Source organism: Anolis sagrei, chromosome X (assembly GCF_037176765.1).
Source record: "Anolis sagrei isolate rAnoSag1 chromosome X, rAnoSag1.mat, whole genome shotgun sequence".
NCBI classification, from domain to species: domain Eukaryota; kingdom Metazoa; phylum Chordata; class Lepidosauria; order Squamata; family Dactyloidae; genus Anolis; species Anolis sagrei.
Window position 1 is genome coordinate 10,102,375 of NC_090034.1, and position 20,450 is coordinate 10,122,824.

At 45.2% G+C, this 20,450-nt stretch overlaps 1 protein-coding gene across 3 annotated transcripts in view; it reads right to left on the reverse strand.

The window, feature by feature from the left end:
- The window catches only part of LOC132782154 (protein ELFN1), a 298,099-nt gene that overhangs the window by 255,610 nt on the left and 22,039 nt on the right, over window positions 1-20,450 (reverse strand). The window contains exon 1 of one of the 3 annotated variants that reach the window (XM_060786872.2): window positions 1,255-1,621. The exons of 1 other annotated variant lie outside the window; for it this stretch is intronic. The gene's annotated coding sequence lies outside the window, so the exon portion shown is untranslated. One more of the 3 variants, XM_067473664.1, reaches the window with a different exon arrangement.

The window sequence follows — 20,450 nt, forward strand, 5'->3', positions numbered from 1 at the left end:
GACCTACTCCTGCTGAGTTTTTTGGGAGGCTGACTGTTGGGCACATCCCTTCCAACATGGTCTGGCTTTTCCTGTACTTTTCCTTCTACAACAGCGTTTCTCAACCTGGGGGTCGGGACCCCTGGGGGGGTCACTAGAGGGTGTAAGAGGGGTCACAAAACACCATCAGAAAACACAGTGTTTTCTGTTGCTCATGGGGTTCTGTGTGGGACGTTTTACCCAATTCTATCGTTGGTGGGGTTCAGAATGCTCTCTGAACTATAAATCCCAGAAACTACAACTCCCAAATGTCAAAGTCTATTTTCCCCAAACTCTACCAGTGTTCACATTTGGGCATTTTGAGTATCAGTGCCAAGTTTGGTCCTGATCCATCATTGTTTTTGAATCTACTGTACTATCTGGATGTAGGTGAACTACAACTCCAAAACTCAAGGTCAATGTCCACCAAACCCCTCCAGTATTTTCTGTTGGTCATGGGAGTTCTGTGTGTCAAGTCTGGTTCAGTTCCATTGTTGTTGGAGTTTAGAATGCTCTTTGATTGTAGGTGAAGTATAAATCCCAGCAACTGCAACTCCCAAAGGACAAAGTCAATCCCCCCAAACCCACCAGTATTCAAATTTGGGCACATCGGGTATTTGTGTCAAATTTGGTCCAGTGAATGAAAATACACCCTGCATATTTACATGATTATTCATAACAGTAGCAAAATTACAGTTATGAAGTAGCAACAAAAATAATTTGATGGTTGGGGGTCACCACAACATGAGGAACGGTATAAAGGGGTCGCGGCATTAGGAAGGTTGAGAACGACTGTACAGCTTTTTCCCTGATGCCTCCAGGATTGTATTGATTTTTTTTTTCATATGAGATGCATCCTTTCTCCGGCAAGACGTTCCTCCTCCAAAGTCAGATCAAAGGGAAATAAGCACAACCTAAAGCAGGCATGGGCAAACTTTGGCCCTCCAGGTGTTTTGGACTTCAACTCTCTCCATTCCGAACAGCCGGTAGGTTGTTCGGAATGGTGGGAGTTGAAGTCCAAAACACCTGGAGGGCTCAAGTTTACCTATGCCTGACCTAGACAATATTCTGAGTTAGCTGCTGGAGTTTTCACTCCTTCCATTTCCCTATACAGATCCCTAGATTCTCCTACCAAAGCCATCCTTGCAAACATACCTTGGAAAGAACTGCAGAATACACCAGACCACCTCCAACTCAGAGCCAAAGTGGAGTGTTGGGAAAGGAGATTTTCCCTACCTTTCCATGGAAATCCAGCTGAGTTTGCAGGGATCCCACTCTCATTTATTGTGGTGGGGATTTCCTGCCCCCTGAAGAGATCTCATCCTTCCCAGAAGCGAGTCTCCATGAGTTCTGCAAGCGATAACTTTGAGCCGCTCGGAGGAAGCATTGCCCGGCAAGTGTGCAAGGCCCATGGTGAGCCTCAACGCGGCTTCCCTACTCCTTCCTTCCTTCCTCTCTGTCTGGATCTCTCTTTCCTTCTCTCTCACCTTCTTCTTGTTCTCCCTGCCTGATCTTCAGGGGCTAAGTGATCTCATCTGCCCAAACAGCTCCCAGCTGCTGCTGCTTCTGTGCTTCTGATGACTCAGCCGCTCCCCTCCTCCTTGGCATCTGTCCCCAACTGGATGTTCTGCTGAAGTGTGATCTCTCACAAGCAAAGGGGAAGGCAGCCCGGATGGCCACACAAACACACACACACCCAAAATAAAAAACCAAGTCGCTTCCGGCATCCTTTCCTCTCGCCCTTCTGTTCTTAAGCACACCTTTCTTTCCTCTAATCCAGTGTTTCTCAACCTTCCTAATGCCGCGACCCCTTAATACAGTTTCTCATGTTGTGGAGACCCCCAAACATACAATTATTTTTGTTTCTACTTCACAACTGTAATTTTGCTACTGTTATGAATTGTCATGTAAATACTGTATCTGATATGCAGGATGTATTTCCATTCACCAGACCAAATTTGGCACAACAGTGACAAATGCAAGATACTCCACTTTGGCAGTAAAAACGAAATGCAAAGATACAGAATGGGGGACGCCTGGCTTGAGAGCAGTACGTGTGAAAAAGATCTTGGAGTCCTCGTGGAGCCAACAATGTGATGTGGCGGCAAAAAAAGCCAATGGGATTTTGGCCTGCATCAATAGGAGCATAGTGTCTAGGTCCAGGGAAGTAATGCTACCCCTCTATTCTGCTTTGGTCAGACCACACCTGGAATATTGTGTCCAATTCTGGGCACCACAATTGAAGAGAGATATTGACAAGCTGGAATGTGTCCAGAGGAGGGCGACTAAAATGATCAAGGGTCTGGAGAACAAGCCCTATGAGGAGCGGCTTAAGGAGCTGGGCATGTTTAGCCTGAAGAAGAGAAGGCTGAGAGGAGATATGATAGCCATGTATAAATATGTGAGAGGAAGTCACAGGGAGGAGGGAGCAAGCTTGTTTTCTGCTTCCCTGGAGACTAGGACGCAATGGAACAATGGCTTCAAACTACAAGAGAGGAGATTCCATCTGAACATGAGGAAGAACTTCCTAACTGTGAGAGCCGTTCAGCAGTGGAACTCTCTGCCCTGGAGTGTGGTGGAGGCTCCTTCTTTGGAAGCTTTTAAACAGAGGCTGGATGGCCATCTGTCAGGGGTGATTTGAATGCAATATTCCTGCTTCTTGGCAGAATGGGGTTGGACTGGATGGCCCATGAGGTCTCTTCCAACTCTTTGATTCTATGATTCCAAACTCTACCAATGATGGAATGAAACCATCTTGGCACACAGAACTCCCATGACCAACAGAAAATACTGGAAAGCTTTGGTGGGCACTGACCTTGATTTTGGAATTAGAGGTAGTGTGCATCCAGTTAAATCAAGAGGGAGAGGGAGAAAGAGAGGAGGAGTTACGTTATGAAATTTTATTTTTATTATTTTTATTTTATTTTCATTGACCTTGAGTTTTGGAGCTGTAGTTCACCTACATCTAGAGAGCACTGTGAACTCAAACATTGATGCATCTGGACCAAACTTGTCATGAATATTCAAATGCGAACACTGATGGAGTTTGGGGAAAACAGAGCTTGACATTTGGGAGTTGTAGTTGCTGGGATGTATAGTTCACCTACAATCAAAGAGTATTGTGAACTCCACCAACAATGGAATTGATCCAGATTTGACACACAGAACTCCCATGACCAACAGAAAATACTGGAAGGGTTTGATGGCCATTGACCTTAAGTTTTGGAGAGGACTGTGGACTCAAACAATGATGTATCTGGACCAAACTTGGCACCAGTACTCAATATGCCCAAATGTGAACACTGGTGGAGTTTGGGGAGAATAGACCTTGACATTTAGAAGTTGTAGTTGTTGGGATTTATAGTTCACCTACAATCAAAGAGCATTCTGAACCCCACCAATGATAAAATTGGGCCATATTTCCCACACAGAACCCCCATGACCAACAGAAAACACAGTATTTTCTGATGGTTTTTGGTGACCCTTCTGGCACCCCCTCACAACCCTTCCAGTGGTCCTGACCCCCAGGTTGAGAAACGCTGCCCCAATCCAAAGCTTTTCCAGATGCACAGGGACAATTCATTGTTTTCTACCTCAGAAAAGAGAAGGCAGCTCCATCCAGAACAGAAACAACTTGGCTGTCCAGGGAAGTTACTTTGATTGTTGCTAATGGAGTCTGGACTCCATTGCCTGGATTTTAAAATTCTTTGTGTGCCTCTTAGACTGGACATGGGCCAACTTGGGCCCTCCAGGTGTTTTGGACTTCATCTCCCACAATTCCTAACATCCTCAGGCCTTTCTTTTCCCGCTCAGCTGCTTAAGAACACATAAGAAAAGGTTCTCCAAGTTTCTTTTCCCTTTGGAAGAAAGACAAAATCAGAGTTGGAAGAGACCACAGGGCCATCCAGTCTAACCCCAATCTGCCAAGCAGGAAAAACACAATCAAAGCTCCCTCGAGAGTTGGCCATCCAGTCTCTGTCTAAAATCCTCCAAGGAAAGATCTTCCATCAGACTCTGAGGCAGTGAGTTCCACTGCTGAACAGCTCTTCTTACAGTCAGGAAGTTCTTCCTAATGTTCAGATGGGCTCTCCTTTCTATCATTTGAACCCAGGTAAAACTCAACTCCATATCATCATAGGTAGCAAGAACCAAAGGACAAGCCTGGCACGAAATAGCACCATTGGTTACATAGAAACAGCTCTTCAAAGGTGCAGAATCATAGAATCGTACAGTTGGAAGAGACCTCATGGACCATCCAGTCCAACCCCATTCTGCCAAGAAGCATGAATATTGCATTCAAATCACCCCTGACCGATGGCCATCCAGCCTCTGTTTAAAAGCTTCCAAAGAAGGAGCCTCCACCACACTCCGGGGCAGAGAGTTCCACTGCTGAACGGCTCTCACAGTCAGGAAGTTCTTCCTCATGTTCAGATGGAATCTCCTCTCTTGTAGTTTGAAGCCATTGTTCCGCGTCCTAGTCTCCAAGGAAGCAGAAAACAAGCTTGCTCCCTTCTCCCTGTGGTTTCCTCTCACATATTTATACATGGCTATCATATCCCCTCTCAGCCTTCTCTTCTTCAGGCTAAACATGCCCAGCTCCTGAAGCCGCTCCTCATAGGGCTTGTTCTCCAGACCCTTGATCATTTTAGTCGCCCTCCTCTGGACACATTCCAGCTTGTCAATATCTCTCTTGAATTGTGGTGCCCAGAGTTAACGTAGTTTGATAAGATTCAGTGCTATGAAACCCCAGGAGTTGCAGTTTGGTGAGGAACCAACACTTTTTGGCAAAGGATTATAAAACTGCAACTCCCAGGATCACGCCACATCGAGCCATGGCACTTCAAGTGATGTCAAACTGCATTATCTCGACAAGATCAATACACCCCAAGATTTCAGGGACTAGTGGCTGAGGGGGAAAAGGAAGGGGCCTGAGGCTGTTAGGAATTGTGGGAGTTGAAGTCCAAAACACCTGGAGGGAGGACCCAAGTTTTCCCATGTCTGTCGTATCATCATGTTAACATGGGAGTCGTGAACCGCTGCCCTGTTGAGCGAGACATCTTAGAGGCTGAGAGAAAAAGAGCAACCATAAATTGCAAAAGCAGAGTAGGAAGAAAGCATATTTTCCCTGTCCAGGTTGAGCATCCTTTATTTGAAATACCTGGAACTAGAAATATATCGTATTTTGCACCTTTTTTTCCAGATTGTGGAATACTTGCGTGCACATCACGAGCCACCTTGGAGATGGGGCCTGAGTCAAGTGCCGATGTTTGTTTATGCTACGTAGGCACCTGAAATATGTAGCTTGGAGGTGTTTTTGAACCCTTTTGTGCATGACGCAAAGCCTGTTTTGTCACAGCACCCGAAAGTAAAAGGGATCATTCTCCCAGCCACATATATGGACAATTTTTGGAGCATTTTGCCATTCCAGATAAGGGATGCTCACCACAGAAAGGCCTTTTTTGGTTCGCTCTCTCTTTTGCAAGGCTGGGATTACCGTCTCGGTTGTTTCAGCAGCGTGATCCCCCTCTGCCCCTGTGTGTTCAAAATAAATAAATTTGTACCAACAGCACCCTCCTCCTTCCCAACCTGACCTTTCCGTGCTAATCTTCCCTTCAGGGGAGGCCTTAGATCTTGTCCCTCCGAAAGATAAAACAGGATTTCTCCAACCAGACAGGGAAGAGCCACGTCTTATCACAGCTCCGATCTCTGGTACTGCAATGTTTTCTTTTTTCCCCTTCTCTCCTCGGCTCCTTGAAAACAGCCAAATCCAGAGTTTTATCTGGCTGTATCTCCAAGGCAAGAAAATAATCACAATTCAAAATAAAATAAAGAGAGAGAGAGAGAGAAATCAAGCCCTTATTCAGCCAACGCTTTGACTGAGTCAGGAAGGAAAGGAACTGGGGAATTCAAAGACAGATTTCCTGGGAACCAGATGGAAGTTTTTGGACTGCCACTCCCATTATCCTATATTATTCCACAGGAAGTGGAATCTTCCACCTACCGCTACATTTTATTTTGTAAAGCTGCTATTCGAAAGAAGGCTTGCCCTCTCCTAGCTCCTTTCATCGTCAAAACACAATTCAGCGAAGAAAAATGGCTTCTGGAATTACCACTTCTAGAATTCCCCCCAAATCGGAACATACACCACCATAAACACATCTCATCTGATTTTGGAAGCTAAGCCAGGCCACAGTAGAAGGATGGGAGGCCACTACAGATGGATCTCCTGGTAGAGCTCAGGAAAATGCTCTCCTTCAAACTCTGGAGAGCTTCTGCTTGTCAGTGTTAAGTTCACCTCTCACCTTCCTTTCTTCCCAGTTTCTGCCTTGACTTCCCTCCTCTTCTCTCCTTCCTTCCTTCCTTCCTTCTTTCCTTCCTTGGCTTCTGCCTCAGTTTCTCTTCACTTCCCTTCTCTCCTTCCTTCTTTCCTTCCTTCCCTGGTTTGTGCCTTGGATTCTCTCCTTCTTTCCTTCTTTCCTTCCTTCCTTCCTTCCTTCCTTCCTTCCTTCCTTCCTTCCTTCCTTCCTTCCCTGGCTTCTACTTTAGTTTCTCTTCCCTTCCTTCCTTCCTTCCTTCCTTCCTTCCTTCCTTCCTTCCTTCCTTCCTTCCTTCCCTGGCTTCTACTTTAGTTTCTCTTCTCTTTTCTCCTTCCTTCCTTCCTTCCTTCCTTCCTTCCCCCCTTCCTCCCTTCCTCCCTTCCTCCCTTCCTCCCTTCCTCCCTTCCTCCCTTCCTCCCTTCCCTGGTTTGTGCCTCGGCTTCTTCTTTCCTTCATTCCTTCCTTCCTTTTCCCCGTCTTCTTCCTTGGCTTCTCTTTTCTTCTCTCCTTCCTTCTTTCCTTCCTTCCTTCCTTCCTTTCTTCCTTCCTTCCTTTCTTCAGCTTCTCTTCTCTTCCCCTTCCTTCCTTCCTTCCTTCCTTCCTTCCTTCCTTCCTTCCTTCCTTCTTTCCTTCCCTGGTTTGTGCCTCAGCTTCTCCCCTTCCTTCCTTCCTTGCCTGGCTTCTGCCTTCATTTCTTTTCTCTTCTCCTTCCTTCCTTCCCTGGTTTGTGCCTCACCTTCTCCTCTTCCTTCCTTCCTTCCTTCCTTCCTTCCTTCCTTCCTGCCTGCCTGCCTGCCTGCCTGCCTGCCTGCCTTCCTTCCTTCCCTCCTTCCTTCGTTTCCTGTCTTCTGCCTTGGCTTCTCTTCTCTTCTCTCTTTCCTTCCTTCCTTCCTTCCTTCCTTCCTTCCCTTGCTTCTGCCTTGGCTTCTCTTCTCTTCTCCTTCCTTCCTTCCCTGGTTTGTGCCTCAGCTTCTTCTTTCCTTCATTCATTCCTTCCTTCCGTCCTTCCTTTTTTTCCCCTGGCTTCTGCCTCGGCTTCTCTTCTCTCCTTCCTTCCTTCCTTCCTTCCTTCCTTCCTTCCTTCCTTCCTTCCTTCATCTCTCTCTGGAACCCACCATTCCTCCATTATATCCCTTCCCTCCTTCTCACACCCTCACTTCCCTCTCTCCTTTGACTGAGAGCCTTTCCACAGAATCATATAACCCAGAATATCAAGGCAGATAATCCACAATATCTGCTTTGAACTGGATTTTTTGAGCACACACTGCCTTTTAATACAGTTCAATGTAGATTTTATAAAGCTGTGTGGAAGAGCCTTTGAGGGAATTCATGCTACCCCTCTATTCTATTCTGCCTTGGTCAGACCACACGTGGACTCACATTATGTCCAATTCTGGGCACCACAATTGAAGGAAGATGTTGATTCTAAGATGGAATGTGCCCAGAAGAGGGCGACTAAGATGATCAAGGGTCTGGAGAACAAGCCCTATGAGGAGCGGCTTAAAGAACTGGACATGTTTAGCCTGCAGAAGAGAAGGCTGAGAGGAGACATGATGAGGGCCATGGTTCAAGATTTGAACAGAAGTCATAGGGAGGTGGAGGCAAGCTAGTTTTCTGCTTCCTTGGAGACTAGGACGCGGAACAATGGCTTCAAACTACAAGAGAGGCGATTCCATCTGAACATGAGGAAGAACTTCCTGACTGTGAGAGCCGTTCAGCAGTGGAACTCTCTGCCCCGGAGTGTGGTGGAGGCTCCTTCTTTGGAAGCTTTTAAACAGGGGCTGGATGGCCATCTGTCAGAGGTGATTTGAATGCAATATTCCTGCTTCTTGGCAGAATGGGGTTGGACTGGATGGCCCATGAGGTCCCTTCCAACTCTTGGAGTCTATGATTCTATACTATTACAACCAATACATCTGGAGGGCATGCTATCATTTCTCTTCCACTCTCCATCCTTTAAGCTCCCAGGACAGGGTGCAATATAAGCAAAAGGAAAAGTTATTTGAAAAGGAAACACACAGCATTAAAAAAAAAAAGAATACCCAACTGCTCTAATAAAAGCCAGCAATAAAATTTTCAATTACAATTTCCATTACAAAGGTAGACTGAGAAGTTACACAAATTAAAAAAGTTATGCCTTCGCCGGGCACCAAAGGCTTGTAAATCAGGCACTGGAATGGCAGCAAAGCCTGAAGAGAAAAAGCAAGACAGGTGGGATTTAACCTGGAACCTTTGGCTTGCAAAGTAGCAGGAAATTACCCTTTTTTGGGGGGATTTTGGGTGCTGTCATTCAAACCTAACAAGGCCATGTTAAGAGGCTAATGGAGCCTGAACCTCAGTTTTGTTCTTTTTCTCAGCCATATAGTTTTGATGTTGTTTACAATTGTGTTTGTTTTTATATTTTATCTAATGTTTTCAATTGGTTGTGTTCTATTTGTAATTTTTGGGCTTGTCCCTTGTAAGCTGCCCCGAGTCCGCTTGGGGAGATGGTTGATGGAGTATAACAATACAATTATTATTATTATTATTATTATTATTATTATTATTGGGTTGTTGTAGGTTTTTCCAGGTTATATGGCCATGTTCTAGAGGCATTTTCTCCTGACGTTTCGCCTGCATCTTTGGCAAGCATCCTCAGAGGAAGTGAGGTCTGTTGGAAGTAGGAAAATGGGTTTATATATCTGTGGAATGACCAGAGTGGGACAAAGGATTCTTGTCTGCTGGAGCTAAGTGAAAGCCTTCGACAATACATTATTATTATTATTATTATTATTATTATTATTATTATTCAGCAATCAGGGTTTCAAAGGCATTATCCAAGATCCTGAAGATATTAAGAGAATAGGATAGCAAAGCAGTTGAACTACTAAGCTGCAGAACTTGCTGATCAGAAGGTCGGCGGCTTGAATCCGGGGACCAGGGTGAGCTCCCACTGTTAGCCCCAGCTTCTGCCAACCTAGCAGTTTGAAGACACACAAGAATGTAAGTAGATCAATAGGTACCACTTTTGTGGGAAAGTAACAGCGTTCCATGCAGTCATGCCGGTCACATGAGCTTGGAGGTTTCTTTGGACAACGCCGGCTCTTCGGCTTAGAAATGGAGATGAGCACCAACCCCCAGAGTTGGACACGACTAGATTTATTGTCATGGGGAAACTTTTACCTTTACTTTTAGGATTCTTTACCCTGGCTATTTTCAGTCATGCCGGTCACATGAGCTTGGAGGTGTCTATGGACAATGCCGGCTCTTCAGCTTAGAAATGGAGATGAACACCAACCCCCAGAGTTGGACACGACTAGACTTATTGTCAAGGAGAAACCTTTACCTTTACTTTTAGGATTCTTTACCCTGGCTATTTGCAGTCATGCTGGTCTCATGACCTTGGAGGTGTCTATGGACAACGCCAGCTCTTCAGCTTAGAAATGGAGATGAGCACCACCCTCCAGAGTTGGACACGGACTTTATGTCAAGGGGAAACCTTTACTTTTAAGATTCTTTACCCTGGCTATTTGCAATCATGCCGGTCACATGAGCTTGGAGATGTCTAAGGACAACGCCGGCTCTTCGGCTTAGAAATGGAGATGTGCACCACCCTCTAGAGTTGGGCACGACTAGGCTTAATGTCAAGGGGAAACCTTTATCTTTACTTTTAAGATTCTTTACCCTAGCTATTTGCAATCATGCCGGTCTCATGAGCTTGGAGATGTCTAAGGACAACGCCGGCTCTTCGGCTTAGAAATGGAGATGAGCACCACCCTCCAGAGTTGGACACGACTAGACTTAATGTCAAGGGGAAACCTTTACCTTTACTTTTAGAATTCTTTACCCTGGCTATTTGCAATCATGCCGGTCACATGAGCTTGGAGGTGTCTATGGACAACGCCGGCTCTTCGGCTTAGAAATGGAGATGAGCACCACCCTCCAGAGTTGGACACGACTAGACTTAATGTCAAGGGGAAACCTTTACTTTTAAGATTCTTTGCCCTGGCTATTTCCAGTCATGCCGATCCCATGACCTTGGAGGTTTCTATGGACAACGCCGGCTCTTCGGCTTACAAATGGAGATGAGCACAACCCTCCAGAGTTGGACATGACTAAACTTAATGTCAAGGGGAAACCTTTACCTTTACTTTTAGGATTCTTTACCCTGGCTATTCTTTACCCTGGCTTCCTCTCACATATTTATACATGGCTATCATATCCCCTCTCAGCCTTCTCTTCTTCAGGCTAAACATGCCCAGCTCCTGAAGCCGCTCCTCATAGGGCTTGTTCTCCAGACCCTTGATCATTTTAGTCGCCCTCCTCTGGACACATTCCAGCTTGTCAATATCTCTCTTGAATTGTGGTGCCCAGAGTTAACATAGTTTGATAAAATTCAGTGCTATGAAACCCCAGGAGTTGCAGTTTGGTGAGGAACCAACACTTTTTGGCAAAGGATTATAAAACTGCAACTCCCAGAATCACGCCACATCGAGCCATGACACTTCAAGTGATGTCAAACTGCATTATCTCGACAATGTCGATGCACCCCAAGATTTCAGGGTCTAGTGGCTGAGGGCGGAAAGGAAGGGACCTGAGGCTGTTAGGAATTGTGGGAGTTGAATTCCAAAACACCTGGAAGGATGACCCAAGTTTTCCCATGTCTGTTGTATCATCGTGTTGACATGGGAGTCGTCAACCGCTACCCTGTTGAGCGAGATGTCTTAGTGGCTCAGAGAAAAAGAACAACCATAAAATGCAAAAGCAGAGTAGGAAGAAGCATATTTTCCCTGTCCAGGTTGAGCATCCTTTATTTGAAATACCTGGAACTAGAAATATATCATATTTTGCACCTTTTTTTCCAGATTGTGGAATACTTGTGTGCACATCATGAGCCACCTTGGAGATGGGGCCTGAGTCAAGTACCGATGTTTGTTTATGCTACGTAGGCACCTGAAATATGTAGCTTGGAGGTGTTTCTGAACCCTTTTGTGCATGACGCAAAGCCTGTTTTGTCACAGCACCCGAAAGTAAAAGGGATCATTCTCCCAGCCACATATATGGACAATTTTTGGAGCATTTTGCCATTCCAGATAAGGGATGCTCACCACAGAAAGGCCTTTTTTGGTTCGCTCTCTCTTTTGCAAGGCTGGGATTACCGTCTCGGTTGTTTTAGCAGCGTGATCCCCCTCTGCCCCTGTGTGTTCAAAATAAATAAATTTGTACCAACAGCACCCTCCTCCTTCCCAACCTGACCTTTCTGTGCTAATCTTCCCTTCAGGGGAGGCCTTAGATCTTGTCCCTCCGAAAGATAAAACAGGATTTCTCCAACCAGACAGGGAAGAGCCACGTCTTATCACAGCTCCGATCTCTGGTACTGCAATGTTTTCTTTTTTCCCCTTCTCTCCTCGGCTCCTTGAAAACAGCCAAATCCAGAGTTTTATCTGGCTGTATCTCCAAGGCAAGAAAATAATCACAATTCAAAATAAAATAAAGAGAGAGAGAGAAATCAAGCCCTTATTCAGCCAACGCTCTGACTGAGTCAGGAAGGAAAGGAATTGGGGAATTCAAAGACAGATTTCCTGGGAACCAGGTGGAAGTTTTTGGACTGCCACTCCCATTATCCTATATTATGACTCCATTTGTGATAAAGCAACAGGAAGCGGAATCTTTCACCCACTAAATTTTATTTTCTAAAGCTGCTATTTGAAAGAAGGCTTTACTGGTCAGCTTACCCTCTCTTCTCCTAGCTCCATTCATCATCAAAACACAATTCAGCGAAGAAAAATGGCTTCTGGAATTACCACTCCTAGATTTCCCACCAAATCAGAATATATACCACCATAAACACATCTCATCTGATTTTGGAATCTAAGCCAGACCACAGTAGAAGGATGGGAGGCCACTACAGATGGATCTCCTGGTAGAGCTGAGGAAAATGCCCTCCTTCAAACTCTGGAGAACTTCTGCTTGTCAGTGTTGACAATTTCACCTCTCTCCTTCCTTTCTTCCCAGTTTCTGCCTCGACTTCCCTCCTCTTCTCTCCTTCCTTCCTTCCTTCTTTCTTTCCTTCCTTGGCTTCTGCCTCAGTTTCTCTTCCCTTCCCTTCTCTCCTTCCTTCTTTCCTTCCTTCCCTGGTTTGTGCCTTGGTTTCTCTCCTTCCTTCCTTCCTTCCTTCCTTTCCTCACTCACTCCAGCTTCTCTTCCCTTCCCCTTCCGTCCCTGGTTTGTGCCTCAGCTTCCTCTTTCCTTCATTCCTTCATTCTTCCTTCCTTTTTTCCCTGTCTTCTGCCTTGGCTTCTCTTCTCTTCTCTCCTTCCTTCTTTCCTTCCTTCCTTCCTTTCTTCACTCCAGCTTTTCTTCCCTTCCCCTTCATTCCTTCCTTCCTTCCTTCCTTTCTTCCTTCCCTGGTTTGTGCCTCAGCTTCTCCCCTTCCGTCCATCCTTCTGTCCTTCCTTCCTTCCTTCCTTCCTTCCTTCCTTCCTTCCCTGGCTTCTACTTTAGTTTCTCTTCTCTTCCTTCCTTCCTTCCTTCCTTCCTTCCTTCCTTCCTTTCCTCACTCACTCCAGCTTCTCTTCCCTTCCCCTTCCGTCCCTGGTTTGTGCCTCGGCTTCCTCTTTCCTTCATTCCTTCCTTCCTTTTCCCCCTGTCTTCTGCCTTGGCTTCTCTTCTCTCCTTCCTTCTTTCCTTCCTTCCTTCCTTCCTTCCTTCCTTTCTTCACTCCAGCTTCTCTTCCCTTCCCCTTCGTTCCTTCCTTCCTTCCCTGCTTTGTGCCTCAGCTTCTCCCCTTCCTTCCTTCCTTCCTTCCTTCCTTCCTTCCTTCCTTCCTTCCTTCCTTCCTTGCCTGGCTTCCGCCTTGGTTTCTCTTCTCCTTCCTTCCTTCCTTCCTTCCCTGGTTTGTGCCTCAGCTTCTTCTTTCCTTCATTCATTCCTTCCTTCTGTCCTTCCTTTTTTTCCCCCCTGGCTTCTGCCTTGGCTTCTCTTCTCTTCTCTCCTTCCTTCCTTCCTTCCTTCCTTCCTTCATCTCTCTCTGGAACCCACAATTTCTCCATCATATCCCTTCCCTCCCTCTCACTCCCACTTCCCTCCCTCCTTTGACTGTGGGCCTTTCCACACAACCATATAACCCAGAATATCAAGGCAGATAATCCACAATATCTGCTTTGAACTGGATTATCTGAGTCCACGCTGCCTTTTAATCCAGTTCAATGTAGATTTTATAAAGCCGTGTGGAAGAGCCTTTGAGGGAAGTCGTGCTACCCCTGTATTCTATTCTGCCTTGGTCGGACCACACATGGACTCACACTGTGTCCAGTTCTGGGCACGGCAATTGAAGGAAGATGAAATGTGCCCAGAGGAGGGCGACTAAGATGAGCAAGGGTCTGGAGAACAAGCCCTATGAGGAGCGACTTAAAGAACTGGACATGTTTAGCCTGCCGAAGAGAAGGCTGAGAAGAGACATGATGAGGGCCATGGTTCAAGATGTGAACAGAAGTCATAGGGAGGTGGAGGCAAGCTAGTTTTCTGCTGCCCTGGAGACTAGGACACAATGGAACAATGACTTCGAACTACAGGAAAGAAAGGAGATTCCACCTGAACATGAGGAAGAACTTCCTGACTGTAAGGAGAGGTGTTCAGCAGTGGAACTCTCTGCCTCGGAGTGTGGGGAAGTCTCCTTCTTTGGAGGCTTTGAAACAGAGGCTGGATGGCCATCTGTCAGGGGTGATTTGAATACAATATTCCTGCTTGTTGGCAGAATGGGGTTGGACTGGATGGTCCACAAGGTCTCTTTCAACTCTTTGATTCTATGATTCTATGATTCTATGGAACAATTACTTCGAACTACAGGAAAGAAATGAGATTCCACCTGAACATGAGGAAAAACTTCCTGACTGTAAGGAAAGCTGTTCAGCAGTGGAACCCTCTGCCCCAGAGTGTGATGGAGTCTCCTTCTTTGGAGGATTTTAAGCAGAGGCTGGATGGCCATCTGTCGGGGGTGCTTTGAATGTGATTTTCCTGCTTCTTGGCAGAATGGGGTTGGACTGGATGGTCCACAAGGTCTCTTCCAACTCTTTGATTCTATGATGCTATGGAACAATTACTTCGAACTACAGGAAAGAAATGAGATTCCACCTGAACATGAGGAAGAACTTCCTGACTGTAAGGAAAGCTGTTCAGCAGTGGAATTCTCTGCCCCAGAGTGTGATGGAGTCTCCTTCTTTGGAGGATTTTAAGCAGAGGCTGGATGGCCATCTGTTGGGAGTGCTTTGAATGTGATTTCCTGCTTCTTGGCAGAATGGGGTTGGACTGGATGGCCCATGAGGTCCCTTCCAACTCTAGGAGTCTATGATTCTATACTAATGCTAACCAATACATCTGGAGGGCATGCTATCATTTCTCTTCCACTCTCCATCCTTTAAGCTCCCAGGACAGGGTGCAATATAAGCAAAAGGAAAAGTTATTTGAAAAGGAAACACACAGCACTAAAAAAAAAAAAGAATACCCAACTGCCCTAATAAAAACCAGCAATAAAATTTTCAATTACAATTTCCATTACAAAGGTGGACTGAAAAGTTACACAAATTAAAAAAGTTATGCCTTCGCCGGGCACCAAAGGCTTGTAAATCAGGCACCGGAATGGCAGCAAAGCCCGAAGAGAAAAAGCAAGACGGGTGGGATTTAACCTGGAGCCTTTGGCTTGCAAAGTATCAGGAAATGACCCTTCTCTTTGGGGGATTTTGGGTCTTGTCATTCAAACCTAACAAGGCCATGTTAAGAGGCTAATGGAGCCTGAACCTCAGCTATGTTCTTTTTCTCAGCCATATATTGTTTTGATGTTGTTTACAATTGTGTTTGTTTTTATATTTTATCTAATGTTTTTAATTGGTTGTGTTCTATTTGTAATTTTTGGGCTTGTCCCTTGTAAGCTGCCCCGAGTCCGCTTGGGGAGATGGTTGATGGAGTATAACAATAAAGTTATTATTATTATTATTATTATTATTATTATTATTATTATTGGGTTGTTGTAGGTTTTTCCGGGTTATATGGCCATGTTCTAGAGGCATTTTCTCCTGACGTTTCGCCTGCATCTGTGGCAAGCATCCTCAGAGGTAGTGAGGTCTGTTGGAAGTAGGAAAATGGGTTTATATATCTGTGGAATGACAAGGGTGGGACAAAGGACTCTTGTCTGCTGGAGCTAGATGAAAGCCTTCGACAATACATTATTATTATTATTATTATTATTATTATTCATTCATTCATTCAGTCATCTCCGACTCTTCGTGACCTCATGGACCAGACCACGCCAGAGCTCCCTGTCGGCCGTCACCACCCCCAGCTCCTTCAAGGTCAGTCCAGTCACTTCAAGGACGCCATCCATCCATCTTGCCCTTGGTCGGCACCTCTTCCTTTTGCCTTCCACTTTCCCCAGCATAATTGTCTTCTCTAGGCTTTGCTGTCTCCTCATGATGTGGCCAAAGGACTTCAAGTTTGTCTCTAGTATCCTTCCTTCCAGTGAGCAGTCGGGCTTTATTTCCTGGAGGATGGACTGGTTGGATCTTCTCGCAGTCCAAGGCACTCTCAGCACTTTCCTCCAACACCACAGCTCAAAAGCATCTCTCTTCCTTCGCTCAGCCTTCCCTAAGGTCCAGCTCTCACATCCGTAGGTTACTACAGGGAATACCATGGCTTTGACTAGGCAATGGATCTTAGTTATTATTATTATTATTATTATTATTATTATTATTATTCAGCAATCAGGGTTTCAAAGGCGTTATCCAAGATCCTGAAGATATTAAGAGAATAGGATAGCAAAGCAGTTAAACCACTAAACTGCAGAACTTGCTGATCAGAAGGTCGGCGGCTCGAATCCGAGGACAGGGTGAGCTCCCACTGTTAGCCCTAGCTTCTGCCAACCTAGCAGTTTGAAGACACGCAAGAATGTAAGTAGATCAATAGGTACTACTTTTGTGGGAAAATAACAGCGTTCCATGCAGTCAGGCCAGTCACATGAGCTTGGAGGTGTCTATGGACAAAGCCAGCTCTTCGACTTAGAAATGGAGATGAGCACCAACCTCCAGAGTTGGACATGACTAGACTTATTGTCATGAGGAAACTTTTACCTTTACTTTTAGGATTCTTTATCCTGGCTATTTGCAGTCATGCCGGTCACATGACCTTGGAGGCGTCTAAGGACAATGCCGGCTCTTCGGCTTAGAAATGGAGATGAGCGCCACCCTCCAGAGTTGGACCCAACTAGACTTAATGTCAAGGGAAAACCTTTACTTTTAGGATTCTTTACGCTGGCTATTTGCAGTCATACCGGTCCCATGACCTTGGAGGTGTCTATGGATAACGCCGGCTCTTCAGCTTAGAAATGGAGATGAGCACCACCCTCCAGAGTTGGACATGACTAGACTTATTGTCAAGGGGAAACCTTTACCTTTACTTTTAGGATTCTTTACCCTGGCTATTTGCAGTCATGCCGGTCACATGACCTTGGTGGTGTCTATGGACAACGGCGGCTCTTCGGCTTAGAAATGGAGATGAGCACCACCCTCCAGAGTTGGACATGACTAGACTTAATGTCAAGGGGAAACCTTTACCTTTACTTTTAGGATTCTTTACCCTGGCTATCTGCAGTCATGCCGGTCACATGACCTTGGTGGTGTCTATGGACAACGCCAACTCTTCGGCTTAGAAATGGAGATGAACACCAACCCCCAGAGTTGGACACGACTAAACTTATTGTCAAGGGGAAACCTTTACCTTTACTTTTAGGATTCTTTACCCTGGCTATTTCCAATTACAATTCACATTAAAGTCCAGAATGGACTCACCGTGCCCACAACATGGTGATCGCCCGCTTGGCAAATGTGAAAGGATGCCGGAGGAGAAAGAACAAATGCAGGAAGAGGAATAGCAAATCCCCCCTTCGCTTGCTTTGACCAAAGTGGATTTTTCTTTCGACTGTGTTAGGTCCCTCGGCTATATCTTCCAAAAAAAAAGGCAAAGGTGAGGGTTGTCAATCTGAGCCCAGCTTCCACATTGGGATTGCATGGCATAAATCTCCCTGCGCAGAGCTGAGCTCTCATTACGCCGTGGAGCTCTGGTGCTGAATGGTAATGTTGTGCAATTGAACACACGGCCAAATCTGCAAGGAAATGTGCAGCAAAGAATCTCAGAGCCAAAAAAAGTCATGTCATCCAACGCCCTACGTGCAGGAAAACACAATGAAAGCAGTCCTGAACGATGTCCATCCAACGTATTAGTTGCTATGTTGTTGTTAGTAGTTGCTATCGTGTTGGCTTCAACTTATCATTATCCTATGAATGGAGGACTCTTGGGTTGCCTTTGTATCAACAATCCTGCTCAATTCTTGCTAGCTCAGGGTTATGAATTCCTTGACTGAATCCACCTATAATACAGTCTCCCACTTCCAATGTGGTTGTGTGCCTTCAGGTAGTTTCCGACATATGGCACTCCTAAGGCAAACCTAACATAAAAGATTTATAGACTTGGTTTTGCATGCTTCTGAGGCTGAGAGAGTGTGGCTTGGCTGAAGTTGCCCATTTGGTTTCCATGACCAAGTGGGTATTCAAGCCCTGACCTCCACAGTTTTAGTTCAAGACTCAAACCACTATACTACACTTGCTCTATTGCCTTGTGTATAATTGTTGTTGTTACTAAAGAATCATTTTCTCATGATAGGGCATCCTCAGAGGTAGTGAAGTCTGTTGGAAGTAGGAAAATTGGTTTATATATCTGCGGTAGACTCCTGCAGAGGTGAGAGGATCCCTCTTGTCCTTTGCTGAACGTAGCATTTGTTGGGTTTTCTTGGTGGGTCAGAGGTGGATCCTCTCACCTCTTCAGGAGTCTACCGTGTACCATACAGCTGTGGACAAGTCTACATAGGGACCACCAAACGCAGCGCTCAGACACGCATCAAGGAACATGAAAGGCACTGCAAACTACTCCAACCAGAAAAATCAGCCATAGCAGAGCACCTGATGAACCAGCCTGGACACAGCATATTATTTGAGAACACAGAAGTGCTGGACCACTCTCACAACCACCATGTCAGACTACACAGAGAAGCCATTGAAATCCACAAGCATGTGGACAATTTCAACAGAAAGGAAGAGACCATGAAAATGAACAAAATCTGGCTACCAGTATTAAAAAAGCTCAAAAATCACAACAGGAAAACAGCAGAGAGTAAACAATCTGGCACATCTCATCACCTCTCAACAAAAGTTTGCCCCAGGCACTGCCAGGTCATCAAATGCTAATCAAGGTGGTCAGTTGAAACATTCACACCTAGCTCCAACAGACAAGAGTCCTTTGTCCCACCCTGGCCATTCCACAGAGATATAAACCCATTTTCCTACTTCCAACAGACCTCACTACCTCTGAGGATGCTTGCCATAGATGCAGGCGAAACGTCAGGAGAAAATGCCTCTAGAACATGGCCATATAGCCCGAAAAAACCTACAACAACCCAATCCTAATTGAGTCAGCTTGGATTCTAGTGAGAGTTCAGGCTTTATTTGATCTAGGACGTATCTGATTTGTCTTTTAGACAATTAGGATTGGCCCAATTCTATCCTTGGTGGAGTTCAGAATGCTCTTTGATTGTAGGTGAGCTGTAAATCTCAGCAACTACAACTCCCAAATGTCAAGATCTATTTTCACCCAACTCCACCAATGTTCACATTTGGGCATATTGAGTATCCGTGCCAAGTTTGGTCCAGATCCATCATTATTTGAGTATCTGGATGTAGGTGAACTACAACTCCAAAGCACAAGGTCAATGCCCACCAAACTCTTCCAGTCTTTTCTGTTGGTCATGGAAGTTCTTTGTGCCAAGTCTGGTTCAATGCTATCGTTTACGGAGTTCAGAATTCTCTTAGGTTGCAGGTGAACTATAAATCCCAGCAACTATAACTCCCAAATGACAAAATCAACCGAACCCCCCACCCACCCACCCACCCACCCAATCCCACCAGTATTCAAATTTGGGCGTATTGGGTATTTGTGCCAAATCTGGTCCAGTGAACAAAAAGACATCCTGAATATCGGATATTTACATTACGGTTCATAGTAGTACCAAAATTACAGGATGTTGTAGGTTTTTTCGGGCTATATGGCCATGTTCTAGAGGCATTTTCTCCTGACATTTTGCCTGCATCTATGGCAAGCATCCTCAGAGGTAGTGAGGTCTATTGAGACTAGGAAAATGGGTTTATATATCTGTGGAATGACCAGGGTGGGGCAAAGAACTCTTGTCTGTTGGAGCTAGGTGTGAATGTTTCAACTGACCACCTTCATTAGCATTTGATGGCCTGGCAGTGCCTGGGGCAATATTTTGTTAAGAGATGATTAGATGTCCCTGATTGTTTACTCTCTGTTGTTTTGCTGTTCTAATTTTAGAGTTTTTTAATACTGGTAGCCAAATTTTGTTCATTTTCATGGTTTCCTCCTTTCTGTTGAAATTGTCCACACGCTTGTGGATTTCAATGGCTTCTCTGTGTAGTCTGACATGGTGGTTGTGAGAGTGGTCCAGCATTTCTGTGTTCTCAAATAATATTCTGTGTCCAGGTTGGTTCATCGGGTGCTCTGCTATGGGTGACTTCTCTGGTTGGATTAGTCTGCAGTGCCTTTCATGTTCCTTGATTCATGTTTGGGCGATGCTGCGTTTGGTTTGCAAAATTATAATTATGAAGTAGAAACGGAAATAATTTTATGGTTGGGGGTCCCCACAACATGAGGAACTGTATTAAGTAGTCACAGCATTAGGAAGGTTGAGAACCATTGACCTAAAGGATTGTATCCCTTGTTTCTGAAATACTAGCGGTCCCCTGCCACGCGTTGCTGTGGCCCAGTCTGGTGATATGGAAAATAAAGTAATTAGAAAGTGATGGCTTCTAATATATGTAATGTCTTTATGCTTGTGGGTAAACAGTATTTCTTGACGTTTCTTTGACAGTGTTGACGTAGAGATTGTCTGGTTTTCCTACTCTGGAACATGCAACTTATAATTGTCCATCTTTAGGAGTCCCTTTCAAATCTATAATACTTGATCTGTGTGTGTATGAATCATATATATCTATATGGCTGGATGGCTCTCTGTCAGGA